At 45.9% G+C, this 8,969-nt stretch overlaps 1 long non-coding RNA gene across 1 annotated transcript; it reads left to right on the top strand.

Annotated features, from left to right (window-relative positions):
* The first annotated feature begins 253 nt into the window (after window positions 1–253).
* Window positions 254–3,515, top strand: LOC144121690 (uncharacterized). Its single transcript, XR_013312670.1, has 3 exons — window positions 254–375; window positions 1,162–1,223; window positions 3,201–3,515. It is a non-coding gene; the product is annotated as an uncharacterized LOC144121690 (long non-coding RNA).
* Window positions 3,516–8,969: the final 5,454 nt, after the last annotated feature.

Below are 8,969 nucleotides of genomic sequence, written 5' to 3'. Positions count from 1 at the left end.
ATTCTATACTGTTTTATTGCAAGCAAAAAAGTTCTCGCAAGCTGTGCGCTCCGCGAATCGTATAAGGGCTGTGCAAATATGTTGTTGTCATGGTATACGTGGTACGCCAATAGGTGTTCGAGTTTCTGGAACTGACGTTCATTCTCTAATTGCAACTGGAGATGCCAATGCATATTCGCGGTAGCATGCGCATGGACGGACGAGCATCAGCGTCATGATCACGTGGCCCCAGCATGAAACATGTGCAAAACGAGCCGCTCGCGCCAGATATAAAGACGGGCTGATCTTGCGCTTGGCACGGGCAGTTGAAGCCTTGCTTAGTCCAGTTATTCTACGCCATGAAGACTCTTGGTGTTCTCATAGTCGTGATTGTAGGCAAGTATTTAAACACCTTCTTTTCTCTGGCTATTAGTTTGAGAATGCTTGTATTTTATACGCAAAAAGGCTGCTTAATATCTGATGAAGGTGAACGTATATTATCCTACATCAGTTTGTATAGTAATTACTATCTTTCGCAAAATCTTCAAGTCTTTTCTAGTCTTACTAACGTCTTTCTCTTCACCAGCTGATCTTGATACTTGTCTTCGCTATCAAGTCAGCTTATTTCACTAGTGCACGTTGCTAGGCAAGTCTACCTTACATTGTCCATGTTTGTTTTGGCAGTCTCTTGGTTAAAGAATTTCGCATAAATCGCACGCGTTACTACTTTTAGTCATGTTACGAAATAAGAACAAAAAGTTACATCGCGAGACGAAGCAATATCCGGTAAGAGGTAGGCGAAATAAGCGATGGATGCCTTAATAATTCAAATGTCTTGTAGTTCTGCAATCTTCTCCCAACAAATAAGCACGCGGAAGGTTTTTCACTTCATCTCGTATGAAAAATGCGCCCTTCTATATTAGGACAATCCAGGAACGCTGCCGCAGTTTCAGAATGCAAAAGACAGTATCTTCACGAGGGGCACGAATAAGTCTCTCGGGAGTTGCAAGCTGGTGCTAAAGAAGCGGTTGGTTATAGGGTTGCCTAGGGGTGCAATTAGCTTCGAGCGTCAGCACATCGTTCGTTTACGAGGATTATAAGTTGAAGCGCGTTCGCTGAAAGTCAGTACTGTGCTCTTTATGTCTTCTCTGAGAACCTTCGCTCGCTTTCGACTCCTCACAGTTGCCGCCGCACACCACCACGGCGGCGGTGGCCCCCATGGAGGCGGGGGAGGCCCTCTCCCCGTAAGTATGACCCAGTAAACCACATCTGTCGCTTTTAGCTTGATGAAATGCGAACAAAGTGGTGGTTTTCAACAGAAATAACGTTCTTTTTTCTCTTTTGCTACTGGACTAAATGAGTTGCCAGTAAGAAAAGTTCATATTTTATATTTCGCTCCGTCAACGTACGCCCGTGAAGACCAGCAGAAATGGTCGTTCTACTGTGGGGAACTTTGCGTCTAGACTCATTACAACAATAATTTTTCGACAGGTTGTATTCAAAGGGTGCCTCTTGCCACAGATGAGAGAAATATACGTATCATGAGCATAAAATAAATCTCTGAAATTGTATTAAAAAAAACACCCAAGTGCTGATCAGGAGAATGCCGATGTCGATGGAGGACTGTTAAAAACAGTAGCAACAAAAATAATGACTCCTATTTTATTGCATAGGAAGGAAAATGATGGAATAAAGACAATTGTCGTTCTCCACGAACGCTGGACACGACGCTCACGAACTCAGCGTCGAGGAGTGGATTTATGGAGGCGTGGTACACATTCACTAGTGTGACTGAGGTGGAGCATTTGCCGAAAGAGCATTGTAAGACTGCTCCAGCCTGCCCAGCGAGGTTTGAACAATTAATGCCACAGCCATCATGAACATTAGATTATGAAGTTTAAAAAAAAGCCCATGTTCTCAACTGGCAGCAGAAGAAAAACCTCTTTTTCACGAAAACTAATACACGTAATGGAGTGAAAGCACAAAAAAAACAGGTTTCTGTACTCTACCATGTACATATGGAGACTAAAAGGAACATGGACTAAACAAAACGTGAGTTTTTGCACGTTAATGTACATCTGTTTCACACCAAGATTTTAGCTTTTACCAGTGCTCATCTAACAGCATCAGAAGTCAGCAGGTCATCTAGTTCAAAATCTTCAAATAAATCATAATCTTCAAATAATACAAAATCTTGTGACGTCGTTTGAGTACCATAGCTTATAGCGCTTTCCAAAATTTCGAAAGAGCATTAGTGGGTCTAAATATGGCAAAATGGTTTTTTTTATTTGTGAATAAGCGCCGCTATGGCTTTTTTTTTTCGAAGAAAAATTGATGGCATTTTTGCCGTCTTCCTATCTATTCGCGAAGAATCCCTATGATACTAATGGCATATTTCAGAGGACTATCCGGGTGTTTTTATTAATTGCGGTGATAAACGAGTGGCTTAAAGCACGTGTTGTGCGAAGGCAAGATAACCGCTGGTCCTTAAGGGTAGCGGAGTGGATTCCAAGAGAAGTTAATCGTAACAGTGGCGGCACAGACATAGGTGGGCGGATGAGATTAGAAGTTTGCGGCAATACGGTGGCCGCAGCTGGCAAAGGACAGTGTTTAATGAAGAGACATGGGAGAGGCATTTGCCCTGCAGTGGGTGTAGTCCGGCTGATGACGATTAAAGTGCTGACACTTCAAACGCAGGAACAATGGCGGAAGAAAAAATTGCATGTTTACAGATATGGAAGGGGCAATTTGCAAAGTACTGCAATAGCAAGGAATTAACGGTGAGTTTTAGCATAGCAGAAACGTATTAGCGCTGGCGTTTACTGTATTACTAGACGTCTCCATTGCACAGGCAGTGAGAGAGGCGGAGCCACTACGTCTGCGCAGCTGGTGTGAGGTACTCCGATGTACTACCGGGGGACCAAGGTTTCCAGGACGCGAGTTCTAAGAAAAACACTTATTGCAGCTGCACCTCGCAACCCAGTCACCTGATATTGTGAGGACATGAAAAAGCATTTAGGCCTTAAATGCTTTCATACAATATCAGGCGACTTGATTGCGAGGTGGAGCTACAATAAACGTTTTTTCCTAAAACGCGCGTCCCGGAAGTTTTTGTCCCCAGTAGTACGCCTACGCTAATACGTCTCTGTCGTGCTGAGGCTCTACTGCTTGCAATAATACACGCCCATCAATTCTGATTGTTTGTCTTTGGTGTCTTCAAGCCTCCTGGTGGACCCATGGGCTGCAACACCACCGAAAGTAGCGGAGGCGAAAATATGACTGACTCAAGCGGGAGTGGGAGCTCAACCTCTCCTTCCGGCGGTAACACAACGTCGTCTGAAGGGCAATCGTCAGACGGTGGGATGAACTCAACAGAGGCGTCCTCTGCAATGTCATCCGCTTGACGGCACTAGTAGTCGACGCAGCCGTGAAATGTTAAGGGATATGCGACTCCAGGAACCTGACGTTATATAGCAGGTCTTTCGAAAGCCCTTTAATGAAAACATGCAGTAAAATAAACTGTGTTTTGACCGCTACTTATGCGTGCAATTCCTACTTCCCCCGCATGCTCACTTGTCGGAGCCTCTTGTCCAATATAATGGTAGCGTCCAAATGGAAACGGTCCAGCTCTACCTTATAAAATTGAGAGCTTTCTCTGGCATTCTTCTCTGACAAAGAAACAATCTAGCATTGAGGCATTCTTCTCCGTAATGACTCACTACACATCGCTGAATATAAACACACTCACGTTGGTGGGCCCTCACCTGCTCCTGCGCGAGACCCTTTTGTTATAGCAGCAAGGGCAACAAAAGGAACGTAACGCGATATGCCGCATGAAAGAAAATAATTTTGTCAAGATTAGATCTCTATGTTACACGTAGCAGATACATTCCGTTGATACTACCACCGCGATGTGACCTAACGTGACCGAGCTTACTTACCATGGCGAAGACGTACGACGAGCAGGGTTCTAAGCGCAAGCGGAACTCAACCGAAAGTAAATAAATATTTTTATTCCAAACAAAAACAAAGCGGACGACCAGTTTTCTTGGAACTGAATCTCAACCGGAACGAATTGGAGGCGCCGTTCCGAACAGGTTCGGAGCATGGTTCAGCCCCACAATTGCCGCACAATGAAATACACATTCCGTTTTTAGACTAATTCAGGGGCCTTTCAGCAGATATTTAGGCACCGGAAAGCAGCGCCTCTCATTGCAAAATTTGCACCTCAAGTCTGTTCAATACGGCTTTACCCGCTGTACCAGTTGCGTCAAGTTCCGCGGCACTGCGAGGATGTGCAGTACAGTTTGAGGCACTTGAAGTGGACCTCGGTTTCATCCACTTCCGAAACGAATGGTTGAGTGAAGGCCTTTTATTATGCTCGCCATGGCGTCGGCTCCAGATTGCATCTATCTGAGTTCCCCCCTTATCAAAGACCACAAACAGTTCGAACCGCGTGGAGTTTCACACAGAAAATCGCGGTCACGTGCTGTCATCAGTCAGCCACAGGAAACAGTATTTGGTGAGAGCAAGGTCGTTGCATGTATTACACGTATAAAATTTACGAATATTTTCTGAGATGCTACTTGTAAGACTAGATTTGACTAGTGAGACCCCGTGGCGGAACAATCCGGAATCTATCTCCTCCTTCTACAAAAGAAGTGCAACCTACGCATGGCGGTTATATCTTCTACCTACGCGTGGAAGCCTCCCTCAATAGCTGCACTTCAGCTGCACTTCCTCATTGGCAAGAGGTAAGCGCGACCTCCTCCAAAGAGTGTGCGCACGCGGTATTGGAGACATGAACACAAAAGCACGGCACTCTGTATGTGCTGCAGTAAGTGCAGCCAAAACAATGTCCCCTTTATTCGTTAGAGGCAACAAAAGTGAGTGCAGTGACTCTTAGGAAACTATATTCGTGTTCACAATGTGCGCATTTGGTAATTCGCAAGGATTTTACTCCAGAGCGGTTCAAATCCTTGTGTTAATAGAACCTGTCTCTTTCGCATATTAGCAAAATATTGTAGTGCAATGTCTGCAACTGTTCTAAAACAACGGTCATATTTTTTTTTTCCTGCACAAGCATGAGAGCCGCCCACTTGCTCAACTTTACCTGCGCTCCCACTTCTACGAGTGGAAGGCAGTTATGAACTCGCGCTGCACCTGGCCCGCACTTTTGAAAAACGAATTCTGAAGTGCTGCGATCGCATGTGGCTCTGGAAAAACGAGTACGAAAATGCTGCACTCTGTGAACACGTGAAGAAATAAAGCCAAATTGAACACATCTTTAAAGGGACCTTGAAATAATTTTGATGGGAATATTCTATTGCAAGAAATCTATAGAGGCAGGCTTTGTGGGTATTCGATTCAAATTTGAGAGCTCTACATGGACTCTGTTATTTAGAAATGGTTTTTAAAGTTTCTGCTACCCCGATGACGTCAGTGGGCAGAAGAGCCAGCCTTCAAGCTCGCCCCGTCTGCCCCCTGACATCATCAAAGAAGGAAACGCGTGGCTCTGAGACGTCGCCCTACTCGATAGCGAGCTACTGCGAGCAGCGATTTTTTAATTTTTTTTTTCAAAATAACGGCACACGCAGAGCTTTCAAATTTGATCTGAATACCCACAAAGACCACCTATACAGAACTTTATTTATGGGGGTTTAACGTCCCAAAGCAACTCGGGCTATGAGAGACGCCGTAGTGAAGGGCTCCGGGAATTTCGACCACCTGGGGTTCTTTAACGTGCACTGACATCGCACAGTACACGGGCCTCTAGAATTTCGCCTCCATCGAAATTCGACCGCCGCGGCCAGGATCGAACCCGCGTCTTTCGGGTCAGCAGCCGAGCGCCATAACCACTCAGCCACCGCGGCGGCTACCTATACAGAACTGTTGCACTAGAATATGCCCATCGAAGTCATTTCTAGGTCCCTTTAATCAGCAGTAATAAGTGAAAACAAGTGTAGTGGTGCGTAAGAAACAGCTACCTGCTTCCAGAATACGCATTCGGCAATTCGAGAAGTTTTTGCGCCACAACGACTGGAAACCGAAAGTTAATCAGAGCCTGCCTCTTTCACATCTTGCAGAAACTTATATTGTAATTATTGCAACTGCACTAATTTGTAAAGCACACAGTAGCGACTGTTTTCTATTTCTGTGCCACGTAAAACCCAAATGTAAGACAGTGGTGCGATGATCTGCGTGCGTTGTGCAGCCTTCGCATTCGAAATCAATCATCGTCCAAGGAAGAACCCATAAACTAAACGTTCTAAAAATTGACATCGCGTCCTGGGATTCAAATTTCAGGCGAATGGCAAGAATTACGAATTGATTCAAAAACTCGAGCCCAGCGCGAGCGAAACGTGCATCTGAAAAGAATAGCCAACAAGCACACTGGCATAAGGCAAGCCGATCTTCTTAGACTGGTGCAATCTTTCGTGATTAGTGAAATTGTGCACGTCACACCATGCCTAAATATTTACAGGGCAGAGAAGGAGAAGCTGCACATTATCAGTAGAAAAGTGATTAAAATGCTCCCCCCCCCCCCCCCCCCCACCCAGACACGTCCACTAATCAGACTCTGGGCCCCGGCGTATCCAGCACTCTCGATGAGCTCTAGAAGCGTCAATTCTTGCAGTCGGCCAAGCTCCGACCGAGTATGTCACGTTGGTGTGGTGCATCAGATTACGAGGCAAGGAGAACGCGCACACGCTGGACCGAGGTGTTACTTTCCGGGATCCCAGTGGTGTCTCGTGCGAGGAGCCCCTACAAATCGGAGAAGAGTGATATGTATCAGGAGAGAGATACGTATCAGGAAGATTCTAAGCTAACGTGGGCGAAACTGCAAACGGGAGTCTCTCCGAATCCGCAGCTTTTAAGCAGATGGCACCCCGAGGTTTTACCCGTCGGTGCAAGAAATGCGATGGAATTGCAAACTTGGTGCACGTAGTGTTGACTTGCCCTAGCTTTGAAGAGCCGAACAGAAGTAGAGATTCCTGGAAGCCACTGCTGCTCAACCGGGAAGAACAAGACCATCGTCAAGTCATCAGTCTGGCCATGGCTGCAGGCGCAATCCAAGATACCCCGGCCGACGGCTACGCGCAGAGTGAATGGTAGTTAAAACGACCTGACTCCCCGTCATGTTCTCTGACGGGTGCCAATAAAGTTACTTATTTCTCTCTCTCTCTCGAACATTCTTTTTTGGCGAGATCGAGATATGTGCTACTGCAGGCTATGAAAATAAGCCTGGAAAGGCTCCCAAGACCGCAGTAAAGGAAGCAAGAAAAAACAGTAAAGGTTTCTTAGTCACTCTTTCTGCGTAACTTTTCATGGCATGGGCGTAGCGGCCGGGGCACGCCCTCTGAGTTCCCGTTGCGAACATTTGGCGGACGAGTGCTTCTTCTGGAATTTGTCCTGTGGTTTCGGAATTAAGTCGTTGCTTTATTCTTATTATTGAGCGCTCTGCGTCCCATAAAGAATATGAATCCACTGGCCGGCGTCTGTGGCCTCAAATGATGATTTTAGGTGTGTAAGGTTAAGAGAGAGGATGATTCATTTGAAAGACCGTCCGCTGATTGCCTGCCGCTATATAGGCTCCTGTCATGGCACACCAAGAGGGCACCTCTCCCACACAGTGGCATTTTAGGTGTGGCCAGTTCCTTCATTCCGACAGCGCTCAACCTGTAATCATATTTAGAAGCTCATAGCAACTTTTGCACTTGTCCCACTGCTTTCCCTTTCCTTTTGCTGTAGGAGTTTGCAGGAAGGACGGCTGTACAAAGCTCGAAAAGAGAACAGTACTTCGCATTGCAGGCGCTTTTGCGCCCACTGAATTCTTTCTTCAAAAGGCGGCTTTGCAGAAACTAACTTCTAAAACAACACTGTTTGTGAAGTATGTGTCCAGCAGGAAGCAGATGAAGCTCAAAACAACGACAAACAAGCAATAAACGAAGGTACAGTCTTTGTCGAAAATATACAACCCAAGGTGTTCGCTTCCAAGCCGTTTAGCGGGGCTCTTAAGCGCACATTTGTGAGTCCTAAGTTTGGAACGGTCGAGGACTTAATTTCCTCCCGCGGCGCCTTCGTGGGATTAGGTTCCTTGAGTAAGGAAGATTAGCCGCGCTGCAGGGCTCAGAAGCAGACCCCTTGGGCTGTATACTTCTGTCAAGGACTGTAAATAGGCTCGTCGTTGATGTTATTGGCCTCGGTTGGAGTGGCAGATATCCTGGTAGGGGATTGACCAGGATATGTTGTAAACTGAAACAGGAGAAACACATTTAATTAGCTGTTAGGCAGTCACTGGTTGTCTTTTGAGTTAGAAATAGCGTAATTCAGAAAATTGCAACTAACACAGGAATCCTCTCTTACGAATTTATTTAATCACGGTGAGAATCCCACACTAGCTTCAGGGCGCGTCCCCTGGCGCTTCCACCAGAGAAGAGAACCGGAATGCTGACAGTCGCAACGCTAAAACGCAACGTAAAATGCTTCTCTCGCTTACACCGCTTGCTGATTCGCGCTGAAATTTGATACTAAGATGGCATACGATGGTCTTCTTTCTTAAATAGAAGTTTGCATCATGCACTTACCTGATTCGAGCAGAATTAATTACAAATCCGCGTCGTTAGCAGTATCGGTGACCAGAATCAAGCAGCTTTCGCATAATTGATACCGTAGGCGCCATTTACTGCCATTCGAGGAACGGTTATTTTATTCCGGCAGGCACTAAACAAACCTATTAAACTTTGAGGCAGTTTGTGCAAGCAAAATTTTCTATGCTCAGTATTGTTAAAGCGGTCGAGAAAGCATCTTCAAATAGGCCCCTTACCCCTTCCTCCTCCCCCCGCTCTAATACCAGCTGCAAAAGTAAAGCAGCTTTACCTCCGACAGGCATCGGACAGCGCCGCCAATATTATGCGAAAGCTGCTCATTTTGGGTCTCTGATGCTGCCGACGACGCGAATTTCTAACTGATTTTGACCTAACCTCGCA

The sequence above is a fragment of the Amblyomma americanum genome, chromosome 2 (assembly GCF_052857255.1).
Source record: "Amblyomma americanum isolate KBUSLIRL-KWMA chromosome 2, ASM5285725v1, whole genome shotgun sequence".
Lineage (NCBI taxonomy): Eukaryota > Metazoa > Arthropoda > Arachnida > Ixodida > Ixodidae > Amblyomma > Amblyomma americanum.
The sequence above is the reverse complement of the archived record's forward strand: the minus strand, read 5'-3'. Positions and strand labels throughout refer to the sequence as shown.